A 17,844-nucleotide genomic window follows, 5' to 3' on the forward strand; every position below is an offset into this window, starting at 1 on the left:
ATGGATATTCAAAGAGTTCATACTAACAACATTCCAATCATGCACATCATTCAAAGATTTAGTACCAAGCTTTTTAATGCATTCTTCTTCTAGCACTTGAGCACAATTTTCCTTTCCATCATACTCAAGAAAGATATTAAAAAGATGAAGCGTATGAGATAAGCTTAACTCCATTTTTTCAGTTTTCTTTTATAAACTAAACTAGTGATAAAACAAGAAACAAAAAGATTCAATTGCAAGATCTAAAGATATACCCTCAAGCACTCACCTCCCCGGCAACGGCGCCCGAAAAGAGCTTGATGTCTACTACACAACCTTCTTCTTGTAGACGTTGTTGGGCCTGCAAGTGCACATGTTTGTAGGACAGTAGCAAATTTCCCTCAAGTGGATGACCTAAGGTTTATCAATCCGTAGAAGGCGTAGGATGAAGATGGTCTCTCTCAAACAACCCTGCAACCAAATAACTAAGAGTCTCTTGTGTCCCCAACACACCCAATACAATGGCAAATTGTATGGGTGCACTAGTTCGGCGAAGAGATGGTGATACAAGTGCAACATGGATGGTAGATATAGGTTTTTGTAATCTGAAAATATAAAACAACAAGGTAACTAATGATAAAAGTGAGCGTAAACGGTATTGCAATGATAGGAAACAAGGCCTAGGGTTCATACTTTCACTAGTGCAAGTTCTCGCAACGATAATAACATAATTGGATCATATAACTATCCCTCAACAAAGAGTCACTCCAAAGCCACTAATAGCGGAGAACAAACGAAGAGATTATGGTAGGGTACGAAACCACCTCAAAATTATCCTTTCTGCTCGATCTATTCAAGAGTCCGTAGTAAAATAACACGGAGCTATGCTTTCCGTTCAATCTATCATAGAGTTCATACTAGAATAACACCTTAAGACACAAATCAACCAAAACCCTAATGTCACCTAGATACTCCATTGTCACCTCAAGTATCAGTGGGCATGATTATACGATATGCATCACACAATCTTAGATTCATCTATTCAACCAACACAAAGTACTTCAAAGAGTGCCCCAAAGTTTCTACCGGAGAGTCAAGACGAAAACGTGTGCCAACCCCTACGCATAGGTTCATGGGCGGAACCCGCAAGTTGATCACCAAAACATACATCAAGTGGATCACGTGATATCCCATTGTCACCACAGATAAGCATGGCAAGACATACATCAAGTGTTCTCAAATCCTTAAAGACTCAGTCCGATAAGATAACTTCAAGAGGAAAACTCAATTCATCACAAGAGAGTAGAGGGCGGAGAAACATCATAAGATTCAACTATAATATCAAAGCTCGTGATACATCAAGATCATGCCATAGAGAGAACACGAGAGAGAGAGAGAGATCAAACACATAGCTATTGGTACATACCCTCAGCCTCGAGGGTGAACTACTCCCTCCTCGTCATGGAGAGCATCGAAATGATGAAGATGGCCAGCGGTGAGGGATCCCCCTCCAGCAGGGTGCCGGAACGGGCTCCCGAGAGGTTTTTGATGGCTACAGAGGCTTGCGGCGGCGGAACTCCCGATCTATCTTCGTATTCGATGGTTTTAGGGTATATGGGAATATATAGGCGAAAGAAGTCGGTCGGGGGAGCCACAAGGGGCCCACGAGACAGGATGGGCGCGCCCTCCTATCTCCTGGCCTCCTCGAAGCTTCCCTGGCTTGTACTTCAAGTCTCCCGGATCACATTCGTTCCAAAAATCACGCTGCCGAAGGTTTCATTCCATTTGATATTCCTTCTCTTCGAAATACTGAAACATGCAGTAAAACAACAATATGGGCTAGGCCTCCGGTTAATAGGTTAGTCCCAAAAATGATATAAATGTGTAAAATAAAGCCCATAAACATCCAAAATGGGTAATATAATAGCATGGAACAATAAAAAATTATAGATACGTTGGAGACGTATCAGTGTTAAATCACATGATCATGTGAACTAGATTATTGACTCTAGTGCAAGTGGGAGACTGAAGGAAATATGCCCTAGAGGCAATAATAAAGTTATTATTTATTTCCTTATTTCATGATAAATGTTTATTATTCATGCTAGAATTGTATTAACCGGAAACTTGATACATGTGTGAATACATAGACAAACAGAGTGTCACTAGTATGCCTCTACTTGACTAGCTCGTTGATCAAATATGGTTGTGTTTCCTAGCCATAGACATGAGTTCTCATTTGATTAACGGGATCACATCATTAGGAGAATGATGTGATTGACTTGACCCATTCCGTTAGCTTAGAATTGATCATTTTGTATGTTGCTATTGCTTTCTTCATGACTTATACATGTTCCTATGACTATGAGATTATGCAACTCCCGTTTACCGGAGGAACACTTTGTGTGCTACCAAACGTCACAACGTAACTGGGTGATCATAAAGGTGCTCTACAGGTGTCTTCGAAGGTACTTGTTGAGTCGGCATATTTTGATATTAGGATTTGTCACTCCGATTGTCGGAGAGGTATCTCTGGGCCCTCTCGGTAATGCACATCACTATAAGCCTTGCAAGCAATGTGACTAATGAGTTAGTTGCGGGATGATGCATTACATAACGAGTAAAGAGACTTGTCGGTAACGAGATTGAACTAGGTATTGAGATACAGACGGTCGAATCTCGGGCAAGTAACATACCGATGACAAAAGGAACAACGTATGTTGTTATGCGATTTGACCGATAAAGATCTTTGTAGAATATGTGGGAGCCAATATGAGCATCCCGGTTCCGCTATTGGTTATTGACCGGAGACGTGTCTCGGTCATGTCTACATAGTTCTTGCTTAACGTTCGGTGACGATTTATATTATGAGTTATGTGTTTTGATGTACCGAAGGTAGTTCGGATTCCCGGATGAGATTGGGGACATGACGAGGAGTCTCGAAATGGTCGAGACGTAAAGATCGATATATTGGACGACTATATTCGGACATCGGAAAGGTTCCGAGTGATTTGGGTATTTTTCGAAGTACCGGAGAGTTACGGGAATTTGTATTGGGCCTTAATGGGCCATACGGGAAAGGAGAGAAAGGCCTTAAAGGGTGGCCGCACCCCTCCCCATGGACTGGTCCGACTTGGACTAGGGAGGGGGGGCGCCTCGTTCCGGAAAATCCTATGTGACGCTCGTTGCGTCAATTTGTCGACGTTTCGCACAGAGATTGGGGAGCGGGGGACGATTTGGGCCGGCCCGCCCACACCTTATGTCATCCCGTTTTTGGGAACCTTCAGGGAGGTTCCTGAACCGTTTTTTCCGGTTTTAGGAACTTTCTAGAAAGTTCCTGAACCAGTTTTTTTGCTGTCTCAATTTCTTTCCTTTTCTGTTTTTTCTTTCTCTCTCTTTTTTTGTTTTTTTCTATTTTGTTTTTATTTTCAAAAACACTCGTGTTTCTTTTTCTGTTTCCTGAACCTTTTATTTTTCTGTATTAATTTTTTCTTTTTGTTTTCTCTTTTCTTTTCTTTTCTCTGCCCTTTTCTTTTTTTGGTTTTTCATGTTTCTTTTGATGAAAATTTCAAATATTTATTCAGAATTTTTTAACTTGTTCTCGTATACAAAATTGGCTCCCAATTTTAAAAAATATATCAGAAATTTCAACAAATGTTCTCGTTTTTTAATTTTGTTCAGAATTTCAAAAAATGATCGTGTTTCAAAAAGTCTTTTTGAAAATTTCATAAAATGTTCTCGCGTTCAAATACTGTTCAGAATTTCGAAAAAGGTTCATGTTTCAAAAATACTTTTTACAAATTTCATAAAATGTTCTTTTTTTTTCAAATGTTGTTCACGATTTATAAAAATGTTCATGTTTTAAAAACTGCTCAGAAATTTCAAAAAATGTTCTCATTACCAAGTTTTGTTCAAAATTTCAAAAATGTTTGTGTTTCAAAACTTCTTTTTAGAAATTTCATAAAATTTTCTTGTCTTCAAAATTTGTTCACAATTTTAAAAAGTGTTCATGTTTTGAAAGATGTTTAGTAATTTTAGAATAATGTTCTTGCGTTCAAATACTGTTCGGAATTTAAAAAAAATGTTCGTGCTTCAAAAAGTCTTTTTACAGATTTCATAAAATGTTCATTTTCTTCCAAATGTTGTTCAAAATTTATAAAAATGTTCGTGTTTTAAAAAATGTTCATTTTTTAAAAAATGTTCGGTAATTTCAAAAAAAAAAACGTTCTCATTTTCAGTTTGGTACGGTCATGCTTTCAGAAAATATTCAGGAATTTCAAAAAATGTTCTCTTTCTAAAAATAGGTGCAGAATTTCATTCATAAGATGCTCATGTTTCAGAAAATGTACAAGAATGTCAAAATATGTTCGCATTTCATAAATTTGTTCACAATTTCGGAAAAATGTCCATGTTTCAAAAAATGTTCAGGAATTTTAGAAAATGATTAGGATTTCTAGGAAATGTTCCTTTTAAAAAAAATAACAATGTCAAAAAATATTCAATTTGTTTAAAAAGTGTTCACATTTTAGAAAACAGTTAGGTTTCACAAAAAAGTGTTCGTGTTTGTAAAAGTTTTTAACAAATTTTGAAAATGTTCATATTTCTAAATATATTTACCTTTATGAAAAAGAAAACCACATTCAAATTTTAAAAAAAGTTTCATTTTTCGCCGCCTATAGTTTATATTAACTGAGGTGGTATTTTAGGCAAAACATATCTATGAACTCAGTGTTTAGCGACGTGGTTCACTCACTTGAGGTCTTGTGTTCGAAGCCACATACACACGTTTTTGGAATTTTTTTCTTTCAACTTTGCCGTTGCCATTCGGTTCTAATAAGTACTACGTTCCACATCTTCCACTACTACTAGCTTGCCGCACTGGTTTGCTCTGTGCTCGTCTCTGGTGCTAGTCGTGGGTTCGATTCCCACCATGGTGCTGTTTTTTGTTTAATTTTCACAGCGCGTACAAAGGAAACGCCGGAGTGCGGCCCACGAAGCCCGCCAAGGAGATGCTCTGTGCGAAAGCGCGTCAATTTGACGCAGCAGCGCGTACAAAGGAAACGCCCGAGTGTGGCCCACGAAGCCCGCCAAGAAGATGCTCTGTGCGAAAGCGCGTCAATTTGACGCAGAATGCGTCATATAGGACCTGTCCCCCCTTCCTTCCTGGAGTCCTACTCCCGCTGGGAGTAGGACTTGATCTCTTGATCTCTTAGCCGTGTGCGGTGCCCCCCTCCATCATATTCCACCTCGGTAATATCATAGCGGTGCCTAGGCGAAGCCCTGCGTCAGTAGCATCATCGACACCGTCATCACGCCGTCGTGCTGACGGAACTCTACAGCAAAGCTCTCCTGGATCGGAATTCGTGGGACGTCATCGAGCTGAACATGTGCTGAACTCGGAGGTGTCGTACGTTCGGTACTTGATCGGTCGGATCATGAAGACGTACGACTACATCAACCGCGTTGTGCTAACGCTTCCGCTTTCGGTCTACGAGGGTACGTGGACAACACTCTCCCCTCTCGTTGCTATGCATCACCATGATCTTGTGTGTGCGTAGGAAAATTTTGAAATTATTACGTTCCCCAACACCTCCTGGCACACATGCTCGGCAAAATGAGGTCGTGTGCAACCGGTGAGCGAGCAAATACGGTTATACGTACAGTAGTGCTAAAAATACAATTATACAGAGAAATCATTTCCGGTCGTAAGTACATCCCACACAGTCAGTCCCTGTTGAACGTTTTTGTTTGTATATACATCCCACACAGTCGCTGCAAGGAAAATGTTTTCGTTCATAGATACATCACACCCAGTTTTCCCCACTAAATCATTTGTAATAGCGCTCCCATCACACACAATATTAATAATTTTATCATTTGCGTTATTGAATGCATCGCACACGATGCGTAGAAGAAACTGTGTGGCAAAGGCTATCCATCACACACAACTTTTATGCGGTAAACGTTTGCGCAAGGTGGCCTAACGCAAACAGTTTTGAAGAGAATGTCGTGTGTGATTGTTCATCGATCCAATACAGTTTATTCCTAGAAACTGTGTGCGTTGCCTTAGGTCATCGCCGACGGTATTTTCTCAATAACCATTTGCAATAGCAAAAACCAATTAACAGGCTAATTCGCCATTAGTAGGCTAATTGCCATATTATTAATAATCCATTTATTAATCTAATTGACATTCATATTAAACACATAACATATTTAATTCCCATATTAAGGAAGCAGGATTTCATAATTGAAATACATCAGAGTACAACATGATATAGCTTCAGCACTAAGCTACCCCATTACACAACTGCACGAGCACCAAGTTTCACATGCAACATCTAGAATCTTTCCAAATTAGCATCATAGACGATACATGGACAGATGCATCTCATCGGGAAAACTGCTGAAGCGGAAGGCGAATATTGAGCCTTCATTGATGTTGAAGGTCTTTGACTTTAGACCAATGCCTGTGGATAATTGACTGTCCATACTTCGTCCTCTTCAGGAACACTTCAATATTGAACCGTGGGTGTTGTATGAAAACCTTCCTTGCCTCCTGATCATAGAGGTGGTTTGAGAGGTAATCATCAGTGAACTGCTTTGGAAAGGCCTGAAAACAAGGATGTGCATAAATATCTTCTCTATATTGGAAATGGGGCAAAGGAATAAAAAAGGCAAGGTATAATAGTTAGTACCATCTTGTAGTGAACTGATGTCTTCTTCATTGTGCAGACATAGATCTTGTTGTTTTTTGTCGCTAATTTCTTTATCCTAACAATCTTTCTAAGTTTCTTGACTTGATTGATATTCATGGACAACTCATTTCCCCATATGCGAAAAGGGTCGAACAGTGGGTCAAAACCTCTGACAGCAGGACCTACATTTGCGAGACCAAATTGTTAAAAACCTAAATATTAGAATGGTTCCTGCAATTGCACAATAATGTGCTATTAGACAACGAACCATGCACGTGCTAACCTCGATTGTAAACCTTAGTGCTTCCCATTGTTTCCCTGAAACACATATAAGGTAGTTAGTCGTCAGGTTAAGTAAGGGTTCGCATGCTATTAGTAAAATATGTTGATGAAAAATAAGCACATTGCAGATTCATCAGATTAATTCAAGCCACGTGGAAATTCCATTTATCCAAACCAAGCATAATTAAAAAATAGGAAATATAGCACTTGTATATGTTTCTCATGTATTAAGTGCAGCGAAATTCGATTTATTCCTCACATGCAGAACAATACAAAATTCCATCCACGACAATTGGACATCGCATTACAGAATTGAATCAAGCAGTTAACTAAACACCATAATAAATGAACCAAACATTAACTGAGCACCACATTACATAATATAACATACTCCTAATAGAAGATCAGACAGTTAACCGAACCAAGCATGCTTAACAACTTGGAAATATAGCAATTATATTTTTTTCTTATGTATTTAGTACAACCAAATTAAATTTACTTCTCACATGGTATAAAATAACAGAATGCACCCAACATCGCATTGCAGAATTGAACCAAACAGTTAACTAAACACCATAACACAAATGAACCAAACGTTAACTGAGCACCACATTGCACAATGTATAACCAAACCAAGCATGCTTGACAACTTGGAACTATAGCAATTGTGAAAGGATCGAGAAGAGGTGTCTAGGGGGGTGATTAGACCCTCAACAAATAAAGTTGGCATTTTTGAGTTTTTCAAGTTGAGGTGGTAGATTAACACAATTTCAATCATACACAATACAATTCAAGCAAGCATGCAAAGAGTATATGAGCAGCGGAAAGTAAAGCATGCAACTTGCTAGATAGTAAAGGGATGGGATTAGAGTGTGCAAACGCAATTGGAGACAGTTGATGGAGCTATCGTACATCCACATTGATGGAGACTTCAACCCACGAAGGGTAACGGTTGCGCGAGTCCACGGAGGGCTCCACCCACAAGGGGTCCATGAATAAGCAACCTTGTCTATCCCACCATGGCCATCGCCCACGAAGGACTTGCCTCACTTGGGTAGATCTTCACGAAATAGGCGATCTCCTTGCCCTTACAAACTCCTTGGTTCAACTCCACAATCTTGTCGGAGGCTCCCAAGTGACACCTAACCAATCTAGGAGACACCACTCTCCAAAAGGTAATAGATGGTGTGTTGATGATGAACTCCTTGCTCTTGTGCTTCAAATGATAGTCTCCCCAACACTCAACTCTATTTCACAGATTTGGCTATGGTGGAAAGATGATTTGAGTGGAAAGCAACTTGGGGAAGGCTAGAGATCAAGATTCTTGTGGTTGGATTGGAATATCTTGGTCTCAACACATGAGTAGGTGGTTCTCTCTCAAAAAACGAATGTTGGAAGTGTAGGCACGTTCTGATGGCTCTCCTCACGAATGAAGAACGGGTTGAGGGGTATATATAGCCTCCACACAAAATCTAGCCATTACACACAGGTTCCCAATCTCGGTGGGACCGAATCATAAAACTCGGTCAGACCGATTCAGATCAAAATGTGAACGTTAGAGTTTTCGGTGGGACCGACAAGGTCAACTCAGTGGGACCGATGTGCAGGGGTTAGGGTAAAATCTCAACTCGGTTTGACCGATTACTCAAACTCGGTGAGACCGATTTTGGTAATAAGCAAACAGAGGATTGGTTAAGCAGACTCAGTGGGACTGACTGAACAAACTCGATTAGACCGAAAATGTTACAATAGATCACAAAAAATTTGCAAGCCCATCTCGGTGAGGCCGAGATCCCATTAGTGAGACCGAAGTGAGTAGGGTTTGGTAGTGGCTGGATTAGATGAAAATTGGTGGCGCCGGATAGACAAAATCGGTGGGGCCGAGTTTGACATTTAGGTTTAGGACATATGTGGATGTGAGAAAGTGGCTGAGGGTTTTGGAGCATATCACCAAGCACTTTGAGCAAGCAAGCCATTAAGCAACACCTCATCCCCTTTTAATAGTATTGGCTTTCCTATGGACTCAATGTGATCTTGGATCACTAAAATGAAAAAGTAGAGTCTTGAGCTTTTGCCAATATTTGTCCTTAGCATCTTAAAGGGGTTCCACATCCTCTTGTCCATGTCCATGCAACTCCAATGTTGAACTCATATGAAATGTACTATGTAGAAATATTAGTCCAGCAAGAGATATGTTGACATAAATTACCAAAATCACCCAGGGAGCACTTGTGCTTTCAATTTCCCCCTTTTTGGTAATTGATGACAACATACATCAAAACTTTAGATAAGGATATAAGAAAATAGCAAGTAAAGCTTTGGAAAAACATGCAACATGCATTATCTCCCCCTACATGTATGCAATCATGTGATGATAGATCATAAGAGTATGAGAATGCATAAACATGTCAGAGCAAGCAATGAGTTACATGTGTCTTGGTTATATGCATCAGAGCAAATGATATAGATACTGGAAATATACCTTCATGTTTATGAATCTCTCTTGCAAAAAAAGTACCACGACAAGAGATCTTCATGCACATGAGTGTGATGCATATACTTACCTTGTGGTCTTGAGCTAGCTTGTAAGAAGATGTACCTGGGTAAACAAGGTTAGATAACACAACAACATCTACTAGACAGAGCAAGAACTAAAGAACACAAGAATACCAAAACTGAGATGACATGTAGAGTGTGAGTACTAGGTACTCTGTTTCGTTATTGACATGTCCTCAAGAATAAAGATATGCAATAAATTCCAAAGATTTTCTTCCCTTAGGTACGGTGTCTTTCTCCCCTGAATCTGACATGGGATAATGGGAGCAGATAGGGTAAAAGAAAATTAGAGCAAACAAGAAAATCAGAGCAAGATAGAATCATAACATGTACTATCATGTCTTTCCCCTCTTGAAGACACGAGACAACTTTCCTCTTAAGGATAGGAGCATCAGGAGAAGCTTTTATGAGTGCATTCTCTCTTATGTCATAAGCTTTGATGTGCTCTCTCTCCCCCCCTTTGACATGAATTTCCAAGAAGGGATTTCTGGAGCATGAGTCAAGTAGGTTTGGTCCTTAAGTCACATTACAAAGCCACATGTAATATAGGATGCTGGTAGAGGACAAGTTACAAAGAGTGGAGCTGGGACAAATATGCAGGATACAAGTGACACAGATTTTGTCTTAGGACTGAAATCGGTAGCACCGAGTTGTTATTATCGGTGGCACTGAGATGGTTCGGTTTGGCCGAAAAGGTCAATCTGGTAAGACCGAGTTCAATCCAGAGAGTAAATGCTTGTCACCTCAGCTCACTAGGACAAATAAGATCTCACAAGGATATGCAAGGAATTAACTGAAGGATTTGTAATGAATTGGATGCAGGGAAATGCAGAAAAGAACAGAGAAAAGAAAAAAAAAACTAGATGAAGTTTTTTTTGAAAAGGGAACTAGCATGCATGAGACAAATGCAAGAACACAAAGAAACAACAGAGAACTTCACCTAGAAAAGGTCGGCGACAAAGTCACCCATGTTAGAGTATATTGACTTACGAGTTAAGTGAGGACACTTGATCATAGGTCATACTCATCATTTAAACTTAAAATGGGCTTGTCATTTTTCATTTAAGCATCTTGATGTATTCACATCTTGTTGAGTTGCCTTGACCCATGTCTTGGGGTAAAGCTTCTCTAAGATGGAACGACATACCTTGGGTGGTGGTGTTGAACTTGGTCATGTAGTTGAACTTGTGTAGGGTGCTCAAGTTGAAGTAGATCATCAAGAAACTCGACAGACCTTGAGAACATATGTCTTCCACTACTGATCTCCCGATAAAAGAAACTCGACAAACCTTGAGAACTTGGCAAACACAATTCCAGTAGTGTGTCTAGAGTGTTGGATATTTCAAACTATTCCCTCCGCCCGAAAATACTTGTCGCTCAAACAGAACGGCACGGAGCATTATTTTAGATTAAAAAGGAGCCAAATACACCACCGATGCTTAAACTTGACGAGGAAAATCACTTTAATACCAAAACTAGCGGCATACATTAAACTGGTGCCACAACTTGGCTCATCGTGCAAATAAGATGTAAAACTCGTTTGTATACGCATGTGGCACTGCCGAGGCATGACAGCGTGGCGTGGGGGCTCATTGTCAGTATCGGGGCGATGTAGACCAGGTGTGTGGCGTGTTTTTTTTTGCAAAAACACCCTTACTTTTATTTTTCATGCAAAAAAACCCTGACAGTTGCGGGACTCGCCTGTCAGCAAAAACGCACAAGTTTTGTTAGAATGAAAATTTACATGCTCGAGGAATCAAACCGTGACCAAAAGCAAACTGATGCGCACAACTAGCCAACCCACCACGATAACGCTTGATGTCCTATAAGCATACTCAGTTCTTATATTCAGAACATAAATTAAGAATATTAATTCCAACAAAAAAGATGCGGTCACAAGGGTTCAAACACGGGACCCGAGGCACACAAGCTGACGGGCCTGCCGTTAGTGTGGCCCATTTTCAACATGTGTTTTGTCTTACTTTTATTTTGGAAAATTGTGAAAAAAATAGGAGAATCCTAATTATAAATAATATACATATGATTATACATACATTTTCATTTGAGAATTTGCAGATGACACATCAGGTTCATATTTTTTCCCATACATATATTTGTTTTTATTTAATTTATTTTTCAAAAAACACAAACTTTATCAAAACACATAAAACCTTTTAAAGCAAAATTAAAAAATATAGCATGAAGTTTTTATATACTAATGGATATTTTATTTAAAAAGTTGTAAAATTTTGAACTTACAAGTATATATATAATTACTTTAGTATTTCTATCTAATATGCAGACACTTTTTAAATTTATACAAGCATTTGTATAAGTGGTAATTGAATTTTATGGATTTTTGTTAAATTAATAGGTGGGCGTTTTTTGGAATTAGATGAGCATATTCTTGTGGAATTTATTTTATTTGTATGTACATTATTTGTAATTAGTATTTCAATATTTTTCACAAAATTTCTGGAAATGAAAAAACACGGTGTGTTTCAGCCCATGAGTGTGGTGTATTAGTGAGAAAATGGATAAAAATCGCAACAAAGATCAAATGAATGTGGATGCAGTGGCCAGCTCGTCTTATTTTTTGCCCAAGTCGCAGGTTCAAACCCCCACCGTAGCATATTTTTGGAATTATTAAAATTCTTAATTTATGTTGTTTATGGAAAAATAATAATAAATGTGTATCCACCTAGGTCACCAAATGGTGTCGATGTAGGGTAACTAGCCGTGCGAGCGGGATGACTCGAAGTTGCCAGTTTGAATATTCGATGGTGCAATTTTTCATTCTAATGTAAAATTTGTGATGTTTCCCTGACAGGTTGGTCCCACGCCTGTCATGGTCTTTCCCATGCGAAAAAAAATCGAGGGTGTTTTTGCAAAAACAACAGGCCACAGCCCTAGTCTACACCGGGAGGGCACTGACAATGGTCCCCATGCCACGTTGTCACGTCTCGTCAGCTCCGCATGCGTATTCGAACGAGTTTTGCACCGTATTTGCACACCCAAGCCTAGTTGTGACACCAATTCAATGTATGCCGCAAGTTTTGTCACTAAAGTGATTTTCTTTTTACCAAGTTTAAGCACCGGTGGTGTAATTGACCCATTCAAAAGTTACATAGTCATACATATATGTGTTGGTGTCGTTAGGGGCGGAGCCGGAAAATTTAGCCATTGGGTTCACTCATTGACTTGGTGTCATAATTTGATACAAATTAACTACGTGTAAAATCTCTCATCCAACATCTTACAACAAGAGTATAACACTAAAAGATCACATCCCGAATAAGGGCACGAAGTACCGCATTATCACATCATTATCACACCATTATCCGGATCCTGGAGGAAACCCTTGACCCTGTGTGATAGGACGATGACGGTGCCTTGGTGTCGTATTCATCTTTGAGGGCTTTATTTTTGGAGTTGGGCATTGCCGAGTGCAGTGGAAAGCGATAGTGTTGGCGTCGAGGCCTATGTGGCAATGACGGTGGGAGGAGCGATGTCGGAGATGCGGCAAATGGTTGAGGTAGTCGGCTCTTCTTCGGCATGTCAGTAGGATTGCCTCGGCTTGTTTGTTTATGTGAAGTCGAATCTGGGGTGGTGGGGTCCTGGTGGCATGCGATGCTGGACGACAACTGGTCCGCTCGGCGATCTTCCACGGCACCAGCCATGCCTAGTTCTGTTTCATTGTTCTTCTTTAGAGTCGGAGTCGTGATGTCCTGTCGCAGGTCACGGAGTTCTAGAGCGATGTTTCGTATGACTCCACATGGCCTTTACAATGTGGGTTGGATCGACAGGTGTCTTTGGTGAAGTCCAAGTTGTTTGTCAAGGTTTACCGATGGCAATGTCGTCTTCTAGGGGAGTAGTTATGACGATGATGCATGCCTGTTGTCTTGACGAGGCCTTATTTGAAGAAGTGTGTGTGTGTGATATTTGTGTGTGCCGCTCAACGGTTTGTGATGGCTTTCATCTGGTTTTTTTTCTTTAATTAATTGAATAACTCTCTTGTACTTAATTAATGGTCAAGGCAAAAAAAGAAAATGCCTCCTTTTCGAAAAAAATTAAAACCGGATCTGTGACCTCTTTGTGAATCTCCATTTGATTGTTTAGATCAACCAAGTACGCGGAATAAGAAATTAGAAAGATAGGGCGTTGCACGACAGAGAGAAGATGAATAGTCACTCCGTTCCTAAATATTTGTCTTTTTAAATATTTTAAATGGACTATCACGTACAGATGTATGTAGACATATTTTAGAGTGTAAATTCATTCATTTTGCTTCGTATGTAGTCACATGTTGAAATCTTTAAAAAGACACATATTTAGGAACGGAGGGAGTAGATGTGACGATGTGATATCGATAGTCAGCTTCGCATGAGCTTCAGGTTGCTGACCCGCTGTTGTCGCTTCGTTGCTGCACGAAACCTCGAACGGGCCTGTCACAAAGCCGATTCACTTTGTGGGCCTTTGGCCTTTTCATTGAGCGTTCCTTTCAAAATTGATGGGGGAAATTAGCAAGAACGCCTGCTCCTCAAGGTCGTTCCCGCGGGCGGCCAGGGGGGCGAACCCCAGCCGCCGCCAGCGCAGCTCCACCGCCCCCTTCTCCCCTCGCCGCCGCCAGCAGAGGTCGCCGGGCAAAGCCCGCACGGCTCGGCGGTGGCGGGGCACTTTCCTCCTCCCGTCTGAGCTCTGGCAGCGCGGGCTGTTCGTCTCGATGATTTTTTTTGAAACTATGATGATTTTTATAGCAAATTCGGAAACTATACACCCTAATGTAAAAAATCAAAAGTATCATCCAGTCGGCCTCCTGTTCGCCGAAGAGGGACTTTTCGGCCTAGGGGGGGCCGAAGAGGGACTTTTTGGCCAACCATTGGCCAAAGAGTCCCTCTTCGGCCAACACGTGATCTATTATTTTAGAGAATTCATATCAATTAGGATTTTTAGTATATTAATTTGATTCTTTTTGCATTAGATTAGAAATATTATGAAGTTTCTGTAGATATCAAGTTTGACTAGATTTAAAAGTTTGAATTTGAATTTTCATGAATGTGCTCAAATCACTAGATTGCCTATAATTTGAGCTAGGGGTATTTTTCAGATGATTTTTTTTCCTACTGGTTCTTTGTGACTTTGTTTATCAGTAGTAATTAATTAGCGAATTTTATAATTATTTAAAATTAGGTTTTTATGAAAACAGTTCTATTTTAGTGTTTTATAGGTTTTATGCTATTTCTTTTAATTTTAATTGCTTTAAATTGTTTTCTTTAGTTTTTTGACATATTCTTTTGTTTCTGTTTAGTTATCATTAGCTATTTTATTTGTAGTACTTTTTTTGTATTTTATTTCTTTTATCCTACTAGAAAACTTGTTTTGAGCTTCATAGGAGTTTATATTTAACAGTGCCTTATAAATCCTGTACAACCATTGCCGTTTTATACATGAAAAAAAATACTTTTCCGCAATCTTTTTCCCTCCATTTTCTTTCCCGCCATCTTCTTTGCCGCCATTTTCTCCTGCCATTTTCTCCCGCCATTCTCTCCCGCCATTTTCTTTCCCGTCATTTTCTCCCGCCACACTAAAGAGTGCTGCATCGACGGAGGATGACTATGATGCCTTCATGTGGAGTGTGAAACACTGTGTGAGAGAAGTCATAAGTGTGAAACACTCTCCGATGATGATGACGAAGCTGCAAACACTTATGACTTCTCTCAGACAGTGTTTCACACTCTACCAGCAACACCGACGCAGGAGACATAGACTGTGTCAAATGATGTTATCTACGGTCGTGGACACCATGAGGCTCGTTTTATAAGTTGAGAAGTGAAGATGGCGAGAAAGAAGATGGCGGGAAAGAAGATGGCGGGAGAGAATGGCGGGAAAGAAAATGGCGGGAGAGAATGGCGAGAAAGAAAATGGCGGGAGATAATGGCAGGAAATAAAATGGCGGGAGAAAATGGAGGGAGAGAATGGCGGCCAATAAAATGATGGGAAAGAAAATAGCGGGAGAAAATGGCGGCAACGAATGGCGGGAGAAAATGGCGGTAAAGAATGGCGGGAGAAAATGGCGGCAAAGAAAATAGCGGGAGAAAATGGAGGGAAAGAATGATGGGAAAGAAAATGGAGGATAAAAGAAATAAAATACAATAAATACTACAAATAAAATATCTACTAATAACTTAACAGAAATTAAAATAATATGTCAAAAAATAAAGAAAACAATTTAAAGCAATTACAATTAAAAGAAATAGCACAAAACCTATAAAACACTAAAACAGAACTGTTTTCGTAAAAACCTAATTTTAAATAATACTAAAATTCACCAATTAATTACTACTGATAAACAAAGTCACAAAGAACCAGTAGAAAAAAGAACCATCTAAAAAGAATACTCCTAGCTCAAATTATAGGCAATCTAGTGATTTGAGAAAATTCATGAAAATTCATATTCAAACTTTCAAATCTAGTCAAATTTGATATCTACAGAAACTTCATAAAATTTATAATCTAATGCAAAAGAATCAAATTAAAATACTAAAAATCCTAATTGATATGAATTTTCTAAAACAGTAGAGCAGGTGTTGGCCGAAGAGGGACTCTTTGGCCAACTGTTGGCCGAAATGTCTCCCTCTTCGGCCAACAGGAGGCCGACAGGGTGATACTTTTGATTTCTCTGCATTAAGGTGTATAGTTTTCGAATTTGCTATGAAAATCATCATAGTTTCAAAAAAAATCCGTCTCGATGGGATCTTCGGTCTTGCTCGCGCGCTGGTGCGTGCTCTGGCTGGGGCGGCCACGGCTGGGCGTGCACAGGGGCGGTGCAGCGTGGATGCGTCGGGGCGGCTGTGTCCCGGCGGTTCGAGGGGCACGGTGACCTGGAGCGGTGGCAAGGGAGCTGGCTAGGGGCGTCGCAGCAAGGGAAGGTGTGGCTTGAGGAGGTGTCTGCAAGAGGAGGCAAAGGGAGCGCGGTCTCCGGCGGCCTGCGCTGATCGGGTTCTCCGATGAGGGGAGGTGCATTGAGGGATCGGGCTGGCGCAGATCTGCACGTGATGGGCCCAGGCGGGAGTCCTGGGAGTGTGGGAGGTCCAGGCAACGCGGATCTGCTGTGTGGGCACCGTGGCAAGGGCGCCGGGCGTGCGAGGGGCTCAGGCGGTGATGGTGGTGCTGCGGCGCGGTTGGTTTGCAGGGTGTGCAAGGGGCCTGTGGCGGCGAGGAAGTGCGGCTGCATGCCGCCGGCGTTTCAGATCTGGTCTTCGGCGGGTGCTTGGTGGCGCGCATGGTGTACGTTGCTGCGCTTGATGTAGGGCTGCGGCCCGGATCCATGGTGGCTCCTGGCCTCAGGCAGCGCTCCTATACCCCTTGCCGGCATGGTGCTTGGTAGGGCATGGTGGCTCGCGTTGCGTCCGGCGGTCCTTCATCCGATTGATAGGTGATGGATTTGGCGCCTCACGCTTGAGTTTGGCCGCCGGTAGTCTCCGCATGATGCGGATGGCTACAGTGGTTCTTGGTGCCTCTTCGTCCACGGGTAGGTTCGATGGTGGTGGTGGTGATGGGTGGCCTTGTCGGCGTCGGTGCAGATTGATGTGCGGTCGAGGGTGTGCTGGGAGCTTGGGTGAAAACCCTACCTCGGCCTTGTGCCGTGACTAGTGATGGCGATGGTTGCGGCTATCATTGACCATCTTGGAGGCATCACTGCTTTGCTGCCACACCCCTCTTGCATGGATCCAGTCGACGGTGCAGCTCCGGGGGAAACCCTTGATCCTGGGTGATCGGACGATGGCGGCGCCTTGGTGTCGTTTTCCCTTAGGGGGCTTCGTCTTTGGAGCTGGACATCAGCATGCGGGACTTGTGGATGGCTTCGGTTCGCGTCGAGGCTTCTGTGGAAACAATGATGGAGGTGAGCGAGGTCGGAGACGTGGCGCTGGTTGAGATAGTCGGCTCTTCTCCGGCGTGTCCATGGGATTGCCTCGGCTGTTTGTCGTGGTGAAGTCGAAGCTGTTGTGGTGGGGCCCAGTGGTATACGTGACATGCGACGGGTGGTCCGTTCGGTGATCCTCCATGGCGCCAATCTTGCCTAGTTCTCCTTCGTAGTTCTTCATCAGAGTTGGAGCTGCGCTGTCTTGCCACAGGTGGCTGAGTTCTGACATGGGTCTTCATGTGGCTCCTCATGGCCTCTTTAGTATGGGTTGGGTCAATGATCGTCTACGGCGAAGTCGGAGTCGTTTGCTCGGTGTTTAAGGGTTGGCGATGAGGCCACTAGGGGAGAAGTGACGACGATGACGCCTGCATGCTGTCTTGATGATGCCTTTGTTGGAGTGTGTGT

The sequence above is a fragment of the Triticum dicoccoides genome, chromosome 4A, assembly GCF_002162155.2.
Source record: "Triticum dicoccoides isolate Atlit2015 ecotype Zavitan chromosome 4A, WEW_v2.0, whole genome shotgun sequence".
In the NCBI taxonomy this organism is placed as follows: domain Eukaryota; kingdom Viridiplantae; phylum Streptophyta; class Magnoliopsida; order Poales; family Poaceae; genus Triticum; species Triticum dicoccoides.